General features: G+C 38.3%; 1 non-coding gene across 1 annotated transcript; it reads right to left on the reverse strand.

Moving 5' to 3' along the window:
* Positions 1–681: 681 nt before the first annotated feature.
* LOC132315473 (small nucleolar RNA R71) lies at positions 682–788 on the reverse strand. Its single transcript, XR_009483664.1, has one exon. It is a non-coding gene; the product is annotated as a small nucleolar RNA R71 (small nucleolar RNA).
* Between the last annotated feature and the right edge of the window lie 12,513 nt (positions 789–13,301).

The raw sequence follows: 13,301 nt of genomic DNA on the forward strand, positions 1-13,301 counted from the left end.
GTCCCTCTAAATTTTTATCTTGAATCCGTTGTTCGAAACCCTAGGGGAAGAGGAAGTTCTAGTTAATCCATTTCATTAATGGAAGGACATAATGAGGAACATGTGGAGGACCTTGGTCACATAGACCAATAAGGTACCCTCCACCCTAATGTGCATAATGATAATATGCAAGTACCATTAGGCATGCTGAGGCCATTCATTCACCCACCACAACAACAAGGCCAAGTGCCATTGGGAATGCCAAGGCCAATCTATGCTCCACAACCTCCCATCATCCAAGGCAATCAAGATGTCCATGTTGCACCTCCAGTTGCTAATCCTCCCCTTGCTTTAAGAGATCACTATGTGCCTAATGAATACAGTGCACCCACATGCATTCAATTGCCACCGTTTAGAGCACTCCACTATGAGATCAAACCACAAACCATTCAAATGCTTCCTAACTATCATGGACTTCCAAGTGAAGAACCTTACAAGCATTTGGATGAGTTTCTTGAAGTATGTTCCACCGTGAGATACACGGACATGCCGGAAGAGGTCTCAAGGCTTAAACTTTTTCCATTCACCCTTAAAGACAAGGCAAAATGTTGGTTTAACAATCTTAGGCCTTTTTCAATAACTTCTTGGGCAAAAATGCAACAAGAGTTCTTAAAGAAGTACTATCCCGTTTCTAAGACCAATGCCATGAGAACCTCTATTCGAGAGTTTTCACACGGGGATGGGGAAACGTTCCATGAGGCATGGGAAAGATTCAATGACTTACTTAGGAAGTGTCCACATCATGACATGCCCAAATGGCAATTAGTTCAATATTTCTTTGAGAGCTTATCGGACAATTACAAGGGCATGGTTGATGCTTCCATGGGTGGCTCTTACATTGATAGGCATGAGGATGACGTGTGGCGTCTTTATGAGAGCATGAGTGAAAATTCTTTGCATCGAACTTTATCTTCTAAGAATGGTAAGAATTCAAATGGAAAGAAGAGTGTTGGCTTACATCAAGTTAACCATTCTAATGAAATAGCCGCTGAGATGAAATCCTTATCTCAAAGGTTTGATCAATTCTTAATCAACCAAAACTCGGCAAATCAAGTATATTCTGTCCCTAACCATTCCCATCATGCATCCACTGAGACATGTATGACTTGTTCAAGTGTTTTACATTCTACTTCCAATTATCCCCATGGATATTTGCAAAGTGAGAATCATGAACAAGTCAATGTAACTTTTGTTAATCAAGGGAACATTCCTTATGGAAATCACTATAATCCTAGTTAGAGGAATCACCCAAATTTCTCTTGGAGAAACCAAGGGGAAGGCTCAAACCCTCCCCAAGGTGGTTATCAAGGGAAGTATTTTCCACCTCTAATGCACAGCCAAGGTTCCCAAGGTTTTAGATCATCATTTCAATCACAAGGAAAACAATTTTCTAATTCTCATTTTCCTAATCAACCATCATATTCTCAAGGAAATGCTAGGAGTCGCGCTTTTGAAAAGAAAGTTTTAACCACCCTAGGCACTCTAAAGGGGAACACTTAATTGTTTCATTCTCATTCTCAATCCATTGCTAAGCTAAAAACCTAAGTAGGGCAAATAGCTAGTACTTTAAATGCTAGAGAGAAAATGAAAATGCCTTTGAATGCCCCACCCAAGCAACAATGCGTTGTGGAGACTTATTCCTCATCGGAAGGTCACACAATAGAGCATGTCAATACGGTGACTACCTTGAGAAATGGGAAGATTGTAGACAACCAAGTAGGCATGTCCAAGGAAGAGAGTGAACTGGTGCAACCCAAAGTTGACACTCGTTCCGTTTCTTATCATATTCCTCCTTCATTGCATATGCATGATCTTTCAAATGAGAATGTGTTAAAAAGTGATTTGAAATGTGATTTTGAAAAGAAAAATTTACAAAATGATTTCAAAACTTCTTGTGTTGAAGAGACTTCAAAGAAAATTCCTGAAATTTTTTTTGAGCCAAGACCTCCATTTCCGGATGCCTTAAAAGGATCCATTTCAATTGACAAGCAAAAGGCCAAAACAAACGAAATTATGGTTGTGTTTAGGCAAGTGAAGGTCAGTCTTCCACTTTTGGATGCAATCAGGAAAATTCTGGCTTATGCCAAGTTTTTGAAAGACTTATGCACCAAAAAGAGGAAGAACAAAAGCTAAGCACCTAGGAAAGTGGTCTTAACCGAGCAAGTAAGCTCAATTTTGCAGCATAACACTCTTCCAAAGTTTAAGAACCCCGGTTCACCTACCACTTCATGCATCATTGGAGATCATATCATTAATTGAGCTCTTCTAGACTTAGGAGCAAGTGTTAACCTTCTTCCATACTCGGTATATGTCAAATTAGGCTTAGGAGACTTGAAACCGACGTCGGTGGTTTTGTAACTTGCCGACCGATCCATCAAAAAGCCTAGGGGTATCATAGAGGACGTATTGATTAAGATTGATAAATTTTTCTTCCCCGTTGATTTCGTTATCATTGACACGGAACCGGTCCCGAATCTTAAGAGCCAAATCCCATTATCCTTAGCCATTTTTTCTTGGCAACCGCGAATGCTAACATTAATTGTAGGACGGGGATAATGAAGATCTCATTTGGCCACATGAAGGTGAAGTTGAATATCTTCAATCTGACCCCCAATTCATTTGACAAGCATGAAGAAGTGAATGTTGTAGAGGAATATCATGACCTTGAATGTGAAGGAATATAGTCTTTGTGTGAAACCAAAATTCCAAAAAGTTCATCTGCAACCCTGAATTCCAAGAAAGTAGTTTCAAAATCTTGTTTTGAAAAGGTATGGAAGCCCAAAGATCATTTTGACCAAGGACCAAAAATTTCTTTTGAGCCTAATCCAAAAGGTTCTCTAGGGAACCATTTGTTGGGTGGAGTTCAAAGCACTTATCACCCCATCAAGGAGGGGATGCACTACAAGATGTTTGATCCTGGCTAAAAGAGCCCAACGTCTTGCTAGCGACATTAAAGACTAGTACATTTCGTAGGGTGTCACACCCTATTCCTCCCTCATTTCTATTTTAAATTTCATTTCTTGTGAAGTCTAGATATTTGGTTTAGGTTCATATACATTGGTAGGAACTGTGATTAGGATTGCATGCACTTTCATGTTGAAAATGAGCATTTTGCATAAGTTCGATCGATCTCTAAGGAAGTTCAATCGATCGAACTCCATACCTGCATCAAACCTGCATCCAATCACCTCTCTATCCAATCGTTCGAAGGAAACCTACATATTTCAGCTCTCTGTCCCATCGATCAAACTTGTTCCTAGATCAGTCTTTAGTTCTTCGATCGATCCAACATCATCTTAGATCGATCTGCAGTCCCAACACTTAGAAAATTTTTGAACCTGCATCCAACTTGCATTAAAAGGCCTCTCTATCCCATCGATCGAACATGTCTGTAGGTTTTTGCATGTTCGATCGATCGGAGTTCATCTGAGATCGATCTGTCTCTGTTCTTTGATTTACTATTTTAATTTTGATTTTTTTGTTTTGAATTTTAAATTGAAAAAAAATAAAAATAAAAAATAATTTTGTCTTTTAGTGAGGAGAGATCGATCACAGTTCAATCGATCTGAGATTTCAGTTCAATCGATCGAACTGGTAACAGAATGTTTTTAAAAAAACCAAACCTAGGGTTATTAGATCGATACCACAAATCGATCTAACACCCTCACCTTCGTCCCTCGCCACTGCAACTCACTTCTCCACCTCCGGTGAACCCTCCGGCGAGTCCATCTTATCTCGAATCTCTCTACTTCATCTCGATCTCAGATCTCATCTCCCTTTCATCTTATCTCTCAGTTTTAGGTAAGATTTGAAACCCCTCTTTTGATTTCAAGCTTTATTTTCGTGAATCCTTGCCTTCCATGTTAGATCTATGATGTTTGGATGATGAATCTTGCCATTGATGAAGCTTTGAAGCTATGTATATATGTATATATAGGTTTTTTATTTTTTCTTGATTTTGAGGGTCACGGGCCATGGAAAGTGACCAAATTTGTTGATTTGTTGTGTAGAGGGGCCCACAAGCTTGTTTCTGAGGCCCCCGTGCCATCCACATCACAGTTTTGTGACTTTTCGAATTTCACCTCACAGTTTGATCGATCGAACTTTTTCTCAGATCGATTTATAACAGATCGATCTCACTTATTTAAGATCGATCGAACTTGCATCGATCTCACAATTTTGTGATCGATCGAACTTCACAGATATGCATCACACATTTCACACACCATCTCTTGTGTTTCATGCTACCTCATATATGCCCAATGCCTGTGTTTTCCACATTGGATGCATTCCATACTTATACTGTCTAGCATGCTTCACATCATGTCACTTATTCCTTGTCACTTGCATAGATTCATGTTCCTTATCTATTTTGTCTATCTTATTTGACATACATGATTATATAAGTTGTGCTTTAATTCTTTATACCGACACTGACATCCTTTTTAAAAGTTTTCCTTTTATTTTGTAGGCCATGGCTAGGGTAAAGACTGTTGCTCGCGGACATTACCACCGTAGGGCCAGGAAGAGATTGGACGACCAGGCAGGTCCATCTCATGTCCAGGACCCCATTCACGAGTCCAAGCTAGAGCCCTCTCATATTCAGGAGGAACCAGCAGAGCCTACTCCACCTCAATCTCCATCCGCTGATAGTCGACTATAGTCTTCGGCTAAGGCATCTTATTCATAGGCCGGTGCTGAAGTTAAGCACATACCATCTCCATCACCACCACTAGCTCAGCCAGCCCAGGACTTAGACCAGCCATTGCCGAGATACTCACGCCTTCAAGTAGCGCATGAGTCAATCTTCGATATTAACTACTTTTCCTAGTCTGTTCTTACCAAAGCCGCATATGATAACATAGACTGGAGGGGCATCTCAGCCATACTAGCCCCTGTCACATACCTAGTGTACCCGAGGTTGGTTCAGATGTTCTTCCAGAACCTCCAACCTGCCCTGAGTAACCTGGCGAAGCTGCGGACTACCATTGACGGCCACCCCATCAGTATCACTATGGACACTCTTTCCAGATCTTACCGCTGTCCATACGTCTACCCTCCCGATCTCCAGGATACATATCCTACCCTATAGATGCCCTCATACGCAGACATGGCCGTTGCACTCACAGGTCAATATGCAAGTGGCAAGACTTTCGCCACTCGGACTTACCTGTCAGACGACCTGTAGTTCTTTGATTCGGTGCTATTCCGAAATGTTTTTACTAGCCGGCCACAAGATACAGAGGCGCGATGACTATCTTACAGCTTTATACGTCTTCTATACAGGGCACTGGCTATACATTCCTATGCTCATTTGGTGCACTATGATGAAGCTATATGTCAATCACATTAGCAAGGCTAAGCCCAAAAGGGCTAAGTATCTCCCATTCGGCCATCTCATCACACAGATTCTGAGAGACCAGCGCTATCCCTTCCAGCCACGGGAGCGCACTAAGTCTAGGGCCTGCTTGTTCCAGAAGAAGGATTGGGATAAGAGCTACAAGGCTCTTATCAAGAGTCTACAGGACGACGTTATGAAGGCAGCTAAGGAGCTCGAGAGAGAGAAGTTAGAGCAGGCAGTGGTTGCAGCAACTGCAGCAGTAGAACAGGTGACGGATGATGTACCAGTCGATCCGGCTACCATGTATATAGATATTGACTTGGAGCAGCCCGCAGAGGACCCAGAGCATCACTCTCCAGTTAGGTCAACTGTTTACGATGAGGAGCAGGCTCAGGATCATCATTCTCCCACTCCAGCAGCACCTGAGGCTCCACTTTAGATACCCAGCTTCGGAGAGCATCTTCAGACTCTGGAGGACGGCATGGTTTCCATCCGGGCTGATATTGCTTCACTCCGCATGGATGTCATAGCTACATTACGTGATCTATCCAGAGACATCCGCGGAGCACGCCCTGCTCGTCCTACCTCCTCTCATTATTTTCATATATTCTTCTCCTAATATATATTTGTCATATCTGTCATATTTTTGCTACTGTTATATATTTGCGGCCAGTCTGTTGGCCTAGACACTAGATGTACTGTATTATTCTTTACTTCTTTTTTATGCAAACTTTGTTTATGGTTGTCATATTTACGTATTGATATATCTGTCTATGCTTGACTCCATCAGGTGCATCCCAGTGACTTCAGTGAGAGAGAGTACTGCCCGAATTTTTCAGGACCACCCTTTTTCCTCTCTTCTTACTTCAATTTCTTATCCCATTTACATTTGCATGTCCATTGTGCACCTGTTATTATCCCATTTGTTATCTAATGAACTTTTACCCAACGCCATTTTTTTCAGGACCACAGTTAATCCCAAGTTTGGGGGGGCTATGCCACCTACTTTAGATACTTATGTTCAGGCCATTCTTAGCTTAGCTGCACTGGTATACTCTTTCATTTATTCTCTTTGCACATTGAGGACATTGTGCCATTTAAGTTTGGGGGGGTAATGGTGTTAATTACAGTATTTGCTTTCAATTCAAAATTTTGAGCATGACTTGTGTATTTGAGGAATTTTCTCTGATTGGTCCATAACTAGTTAAGATTTTGATCTTTTAAGGACAATATTGCTTAAACTTTAAAAATTACTTGATTTGAGAGTCCAATACTCCTTGTATGCCTTGTTAATGCCATTTAGGAGTAAATTTTTCAAAAGATTGATATCATGCTTGCACTTGTGGTCCACATCATCCTGATTTTGTGATTGTTTTGAGATTCACTCTAGTATTCTACACTAGCACAGGCGCACACTAGCATTCATTTGTGGGGTACATGCTTTGTTGATTATTGAATTGGTTATATCCCAATTGGGCTAGTAGTGCATTGAAAGCTTTCATTTTGATAAAGGTGGATAACAAACCCCTTTTCACTAAGTAGTCGAGATTCTAGCCTCATCAAGCACTGAACTTCTCGCGCCGAAAAGTGGAGGGCCCAAACTCTAGGTTAATAATTGAACTTGTTCATTTAAAAAATAAAAAATAAAAAATAAGAAATAAAAAAGAAGAAGAAGAAGAAGAAGAAGTTGCAAAAGCAATAAATAAAAAAATGAGGACTTCTCCCTAAAGGTGACAAGTGGGAAATGATTAGATGGAGGTTGTTTTGATTTGTAGCCTAGTTGATTTGAGCTTGTAAGTCCATAGGGGTGTTTGAACACCTAGTGCCCTAAAACCGTCTGGCTTGGGAGTCATTGACCTAACGCTCGACCTCATGGATCGCTAGAAAGCTTAATAGATCAACATTGCACTATGCTTCCATCATTAATCCTAAAAAAAAAAAAATCGAGTGAAAAGAATAAGCACACCGAGAACAATAAAGCTTTAATAAAAGGTTCACTCTTTGTCTTGATAATAAGGACTAGATTTGTACGCTAGTTTGAGGGTAAGGATGTGATCATTTCTTTAGTTGGCTTAGATAGCAACATATTTGACGTCGGTCCACTCAAAAAGGATTCTAGAGTTGTTTTGATTTGCATGATCATTTTCTTGATATGTGGAGGACCATGCTTGCTTACTTAGTGTTGAGATTTTGGGAGATTGCTTTGAAATGTTTGAAAAATTGCATACTTGAGGTAGTTTTCTCCCAATACTTGTTTGCAATAGTAGTGCCTCTTTTGTAAGAATGAGCTTAATGTTTGTGGGTATCATTTCTGGAAACCCTCACGAGACTTCACTCGTCCACTAGGGGTAATTTAGGGGTTTAAAATGCTTGTTGCATATGTTAAATGTAATCATGTTCCCTACGAAAGTGGCATTATCCATTTATTGCTTTCTAGTTCATAGTTGTATAGTTGTTCATTTTATTCCTTTACTTTCTAGTTCATTGCTAGGGACTAGCAATATTTAAGTTTGGGGGTGTGATGAACACTGAAAAGTGCGCATTTAAACCCCTTAAGCTTAGGTATTCTAGGACCTTTATCTATCTTATTTTCCTGCTTTAGATTAATTTTGCATTATTTCCATTTTCAAGTACTTATCCCCAAAATAAGCTAACTCAGCTAAATAAGAGCATAATTGAAGCAATCTTGAGATGAATCAAAGAAAGGAGCAAAGTGGGAGCAAAAGGAAGCAAGTGGAGGAAATTCAGCAAGTTCGATCGATCTCAGAAAATATTCGATCAATCGAAAGTTCATCGATCTCAGCATTTCAAAATGGATCCAAGCTCTTTCGTCCTTATCCAAAGATCCCACAAAGTTCGATCGATCCAACTTTCTTCTAATCGATCGAAAAGATTCCATCTTATCCAGTTGTACCACCCTACCTACCACACTTGTTGCTTTCCCAAAAATATATTCAAAATATCTTAGATTTTTCTTTATCCAAAAAGGCGCCGCCATAAAGGATTGATCTAACTTAAATTCGATAGATCTCAGCTATGTTCAATCGATCTCACCACAAGTTCGATTGATCGAACTTCCTCAAGCCTAAGAAAATCCAATTTCAAGCTCATTTAAAGTTGTCTCATATCCAATCATTGGGAGGAATATTGGTGTACGAGCCCAGCTCATTGGGGGTGACATTTAACCTACCTATATAAGGAATATGAGCCATTCTTGAAATATACTTGATAGACACACTAGAGACACAAAATTCCATATTCTTAGTGAGGAAAAAAAGAAGAGAGGAGGCTAGAGACACAAGCTTGGAGTTCTTCCATCAACCAAGAAGAGGAGCAATCTCTACCATGGAGTTAGCCCTTGAGGGTTGGAGGACACCATCCATGAGTGGCTAGACATCCTCTTGGGGCTAGAGTTAGCCCTAAGCATGCTTTCTGCATCTTGATTTATGTGTTTTTGAAGGGATTTGTATTGTGATACATGTTTTGACACTTTTATATATATAGATCTTATTTACTCAATGATTTGTGTGATTTAATGCTTCCAATTGATTATTTCATTCTATCCATATGTCTATGTATGCTAGAATAGATGTTCATGTGTTTGTCTCTAGATTTTGTCTTATTGATGTATGTCTATGTGTATTAATGCTATAGATCTAGAGATTGTCCAGACATAGTGCTTAATGGAACTCCTGTGGTTTATTTGATGGTTCATACTCATTTCTTGATAGATTGTGCCTCTCCCTTAATTTAATTAGTTTAATTTCATGTTATTAGCTTAATTGTAGTGTAGTTATAGTTTAGATGTTAAAATGGGAGGACAATCCATGCTTTTTGTTTGATGTTCCATATTTAATGAAGCAAGTAGCATATGTCTCTAACCTTGTGATGTGTTTGGATTGTGAGCTTAAAGAAAGGATTAATGGCTTAGTTTGATATATTGTGCTATCCATCATGTTGCTTTGACAATATATGCTTAATTAGTCATCCATGCTTATTGAAACAACCACACACACACACTAATGTTGCAATACATGTTCTCCCTCTCATTAATTATTCATTAAGGGTATAGAAAAGCTATGCTTAGTGGTGACCTCTAAATCCCAAGATCTCTCTCTTATTTCCTCCCTATTGCATTTAATTGTTTACTTTAGATTAAATTGCATCTTAGTATAATTTAATCACCGGCCAATCTTTTGATCACTCGACCTACTAACCCTAATCTCGATTCCACAACCTAATACGACCCACCAATCCCTTGGGATGATTCCTACTCGCCCTAACTATATTTTTAGTGAAAGGTAATAGTGGCATATTATAAATGTAAAACTTGACCATAGTCCTACACCACTCTCTTTTACACAAACTTTGGGTTGGGTGTAGTGACCAAAGTTCCCACCAATACACTGGTATGGGGCGGTGGCATATAGGGGGACAGGTTAGATCAAAACACTAATTCCTACCCATTCATATATACGGAATGGATTAACTAAAACAGTTAAATCCTACATGGTTTCATATCCTGTCAACTAAAACAGTTGAACGACATATTGGATGGTTGTTTATATTTCTATATTAGGAAAGGCAGGGATTTAATTAAAACATTTAAATCCTAATTATATGTTGTGTTTTGGCGACGAACAGTTGACCGGCACTACATTATATTTGGATTGAATTTATATATATAACTATAGTACCGTGATATAAGCTTGAGTCTCACAGTCTATGGTTAGGGAGCGTATATGCAGTAGGATGTGTAGCTGGCTATGTTGGTTGAGGTATACCCTGTTAGGCTTAGGTAGTCATGCCCACTCAGGTGCGTTTTGCATGTTGCCTTTTATTCAAGTTGAGACCCTCATCATAGTCCAGTGAGAGTCCTGTAGTGTGGATATATATATATATACATATATTTACGGACTATATAGATATGGCTGAGACATCTAAGATGTATTTGCGTATCAGGTCTCTGTTTGGATTGTAGTTAGAATAGAACTTGTTCGTGGGCCTGACCCACTATTATTTTTCAGGTAACGGACGGTTCCAAGTCTTAGAGCTTGTTCGTACTGAGCAGAGACGGCTACTCATTCTTTCGACGACGTAGGAGTTTTCTTCATGGTTTAGCATTGGATTTCCTTCAGTTGTTGTTTCAGTGTTGGATTTTTATTAGGGGTCCACTAGATGGATTCCCGAGTTGTATTAGAAAAAGGGAAGTTGAATGTATCGGAATAGTTTCTTATTTATAAAATTTATTCTGAGGTTTCAGTTTCTGGATTATCATTTTAGTTTCTTTTTAGCAATTTTATTTATTCCTGTTTATCTTAATTATATTCTGTGTTCGTTTATTGCTAATTGGTTTGATATCCTCGGGTAATCGGGCGTGGGCCTGGCCAACCTGCATCCGAAAATCCGGGGGTATCACAGGATTCTTGCGGCATCCTGCACAGATTGTTTATCCCCAGCTGGTGCGAGCATTCTACCGTTCTTGCAGCTTCATGCAGTAGAAGACGACCAGGATGAGCAGTTACTACGCCGCACTCCGTCTGCTCCATCCACTTCTACAGATCCTCCCCCGCAAATAGATTAGCTGACTAGGGTTTTTCTATAGTTTCTTTTGTAGACTAGGGCAGTCTTTTGATGTATTTATTTCTTTATGATGTATATCTACCCTAAGTCTGTTATTTTGAAAGTATTGTACTGCTCATTATCATTTATATAGATGTTTTTTGCCTATGCTATCATTGTGATATTATTTATACTTCATATGATATTTCTCTATTATTACTCAATATGCTTGATACTCTGACATGTTTTGGAGTTTGTTGATTTTGCCAGATGCTACAGGTTAAGTTTAAAGATGATGTCCCAATGTACCCTTCTGAATATTATTTTAGTCTATCTTTGCTGGTCTACTTATCTGGTAATATCTTTCTAACTCTCTTTTGTTCCCACACATTGAGGACAATGTGCATATTAAGTTCGGGGGTAAGGTAACTTGAGAAAATTTTGAAAATTTTTGTTAACATAAGGATAGGATATGATATTTGATGTTATTAGCATGAGGTTGAGTCTGTTGATTGTTATATACTCCGTTTGCAGTATGATGTTGGTTAAATATGGTTTGTATGCTAAAATATTGTGAGAAGGGATTCTTGAAATTTTGATATCAGTTGGTGGCCTGTGTTCCGCTCTGTTAGGATGATCCTTGTTTAATGAAATCAATCTCTGAAATGTTACACTTTGTACATATTCACACTTACATGAATTCTATGGGGTAAATACTAGAAGTCTTGTTTTGTTTTGAGTTAAACTGAGATGAGTAGGTAGATTTGATAATTTTGATAACCAATGAATTAAAAAAAAATTAAATTGAAAAAAAAATAGAAAAGATTGGTATGTATGCAATGCAATAATAAATAAATAAATAAAAGTTCTTCACCGATGTGATTGAAAGAAAAGAAAAAAAAATGAAGAAAAGAAGTAGAAAATGATCAAGTTCTGGTCTGTACCTAGATTGCTTGAGTGATTTAAATCCTTAAGGGTGTGTTCTGACACCTGATGCTCTAAGACCATCTGGTCTGGAGTCATTGGCTGAAAGCTTGTTACATAAGGGGTTTAGGTTGCCTAGATTACTTGAACAATTAGGTCCGGAGGGGTGCTTTATCACTTAATACCCTAAGACCGTCTGGTCTAGGAGTCATTGGCTGAAAGTTTGTTACATGGGTGATTTATAAAGCTTAATAGACCTGAAAATTGCACAGTATCCTTTTTGAAAAGATGTATACCTTGAAAAAAATAATAAATGCCTTGGGAGTTGGAATTTGAAAAGTTTGCCTGTGAATTGAGGAATAGTTAGGAATAAATGCAAATATGGATAGTAAGCCACACGTTAAATTGTAGGATCAGTTTTAAAAAGTGTTTCGGAGATTGAGATTGTTGAATAAATGATTACACTGACATGTGGAGACCATGGTTGCGAAATTGAAATTAGAAGTTGAAATTTTTCTAATTACATGAATAGTTGTACTTGCTATATTTGACTGATTAATGAACTGCAGAGATAATATAATTTGAAAACAGGTTTCAATGAGCTTATCGTGCAATTAAGGAACTATTTTAAGAAGTTTGTGAGTATCTTCACTTGAAACCTTCACGAGACTACAACTCATCCACTAGGGGTAACCTAAGGGTTTAAAGGCTTGTTGCATAAGCTAAATGCAACTGTGATTCCCATGAAAGAAGCTTTTTAGTTATATATTGCTAAGGGACTAGCAATACGTAAGTTTGGAAGTGTAATGAGCGCTTAATATTTACATATTAGAGCCCCTAAATATACATATGTTAAGGCCTAAAGTGAAACTTTTATCCATTGTTAGACTGATTTATGTTTAATGTGTGTTTATAGGTACTTACCCAGAGAAACGATTAAAACTGGGATTTTATGATAAAAAGACTGATATCGAAGCTAACAGAGTCATTGCCGGTGGTGGTTGATAGATGTTTACCAATAATAACCAACACTTGCAATAGTACAAATCATTGTAAAATAAGGCTATCGTAAAGGTAAGTCGAACCACAAAGATTGATAGTTTATGTCAACTAAGGTTGTAAAATGTGCATAAGGTTTGATTTATTTGTCACTTAGAACTAGGAATTGAAATGTGCATAAAACAGCAAATGGAATGAATTTAAGATGAATTAAACTTATGTAGAGAGAGCTAGGGAAATGAATCCACCACTAACCATATAAACATGCTTGCTTGTAATTAAGTTGGGGAACAAATTATATATGTGACCATAATTTGTAGAAATACATGATTACTACATTATCTTCAAGAATTTCATATAGTCAAGGATTAAGTATATATAATCCATCAAAGTTTTACATGCTTTAACTACTTAGACTAGGGTGTAGCTTATGACA

The sequence above is a fragment of the Cornus florida genome, unplaced genomic scaffold, assembly GCF_030987335.1.
Source record: "Cornus florida cultivar Cherokee Brave unplaced genomic scaffold, ASM3098733v1 CherokeeBrave_3.0.0_Hap2_Chr06, whole genome shotgun sequence".
Lineage (NCBI taxonomy): Eukaryota > Viridiplantae > Streptophyta > Magnoliopsida > Cornales > Cornaceae > Cornus > Cornus florida.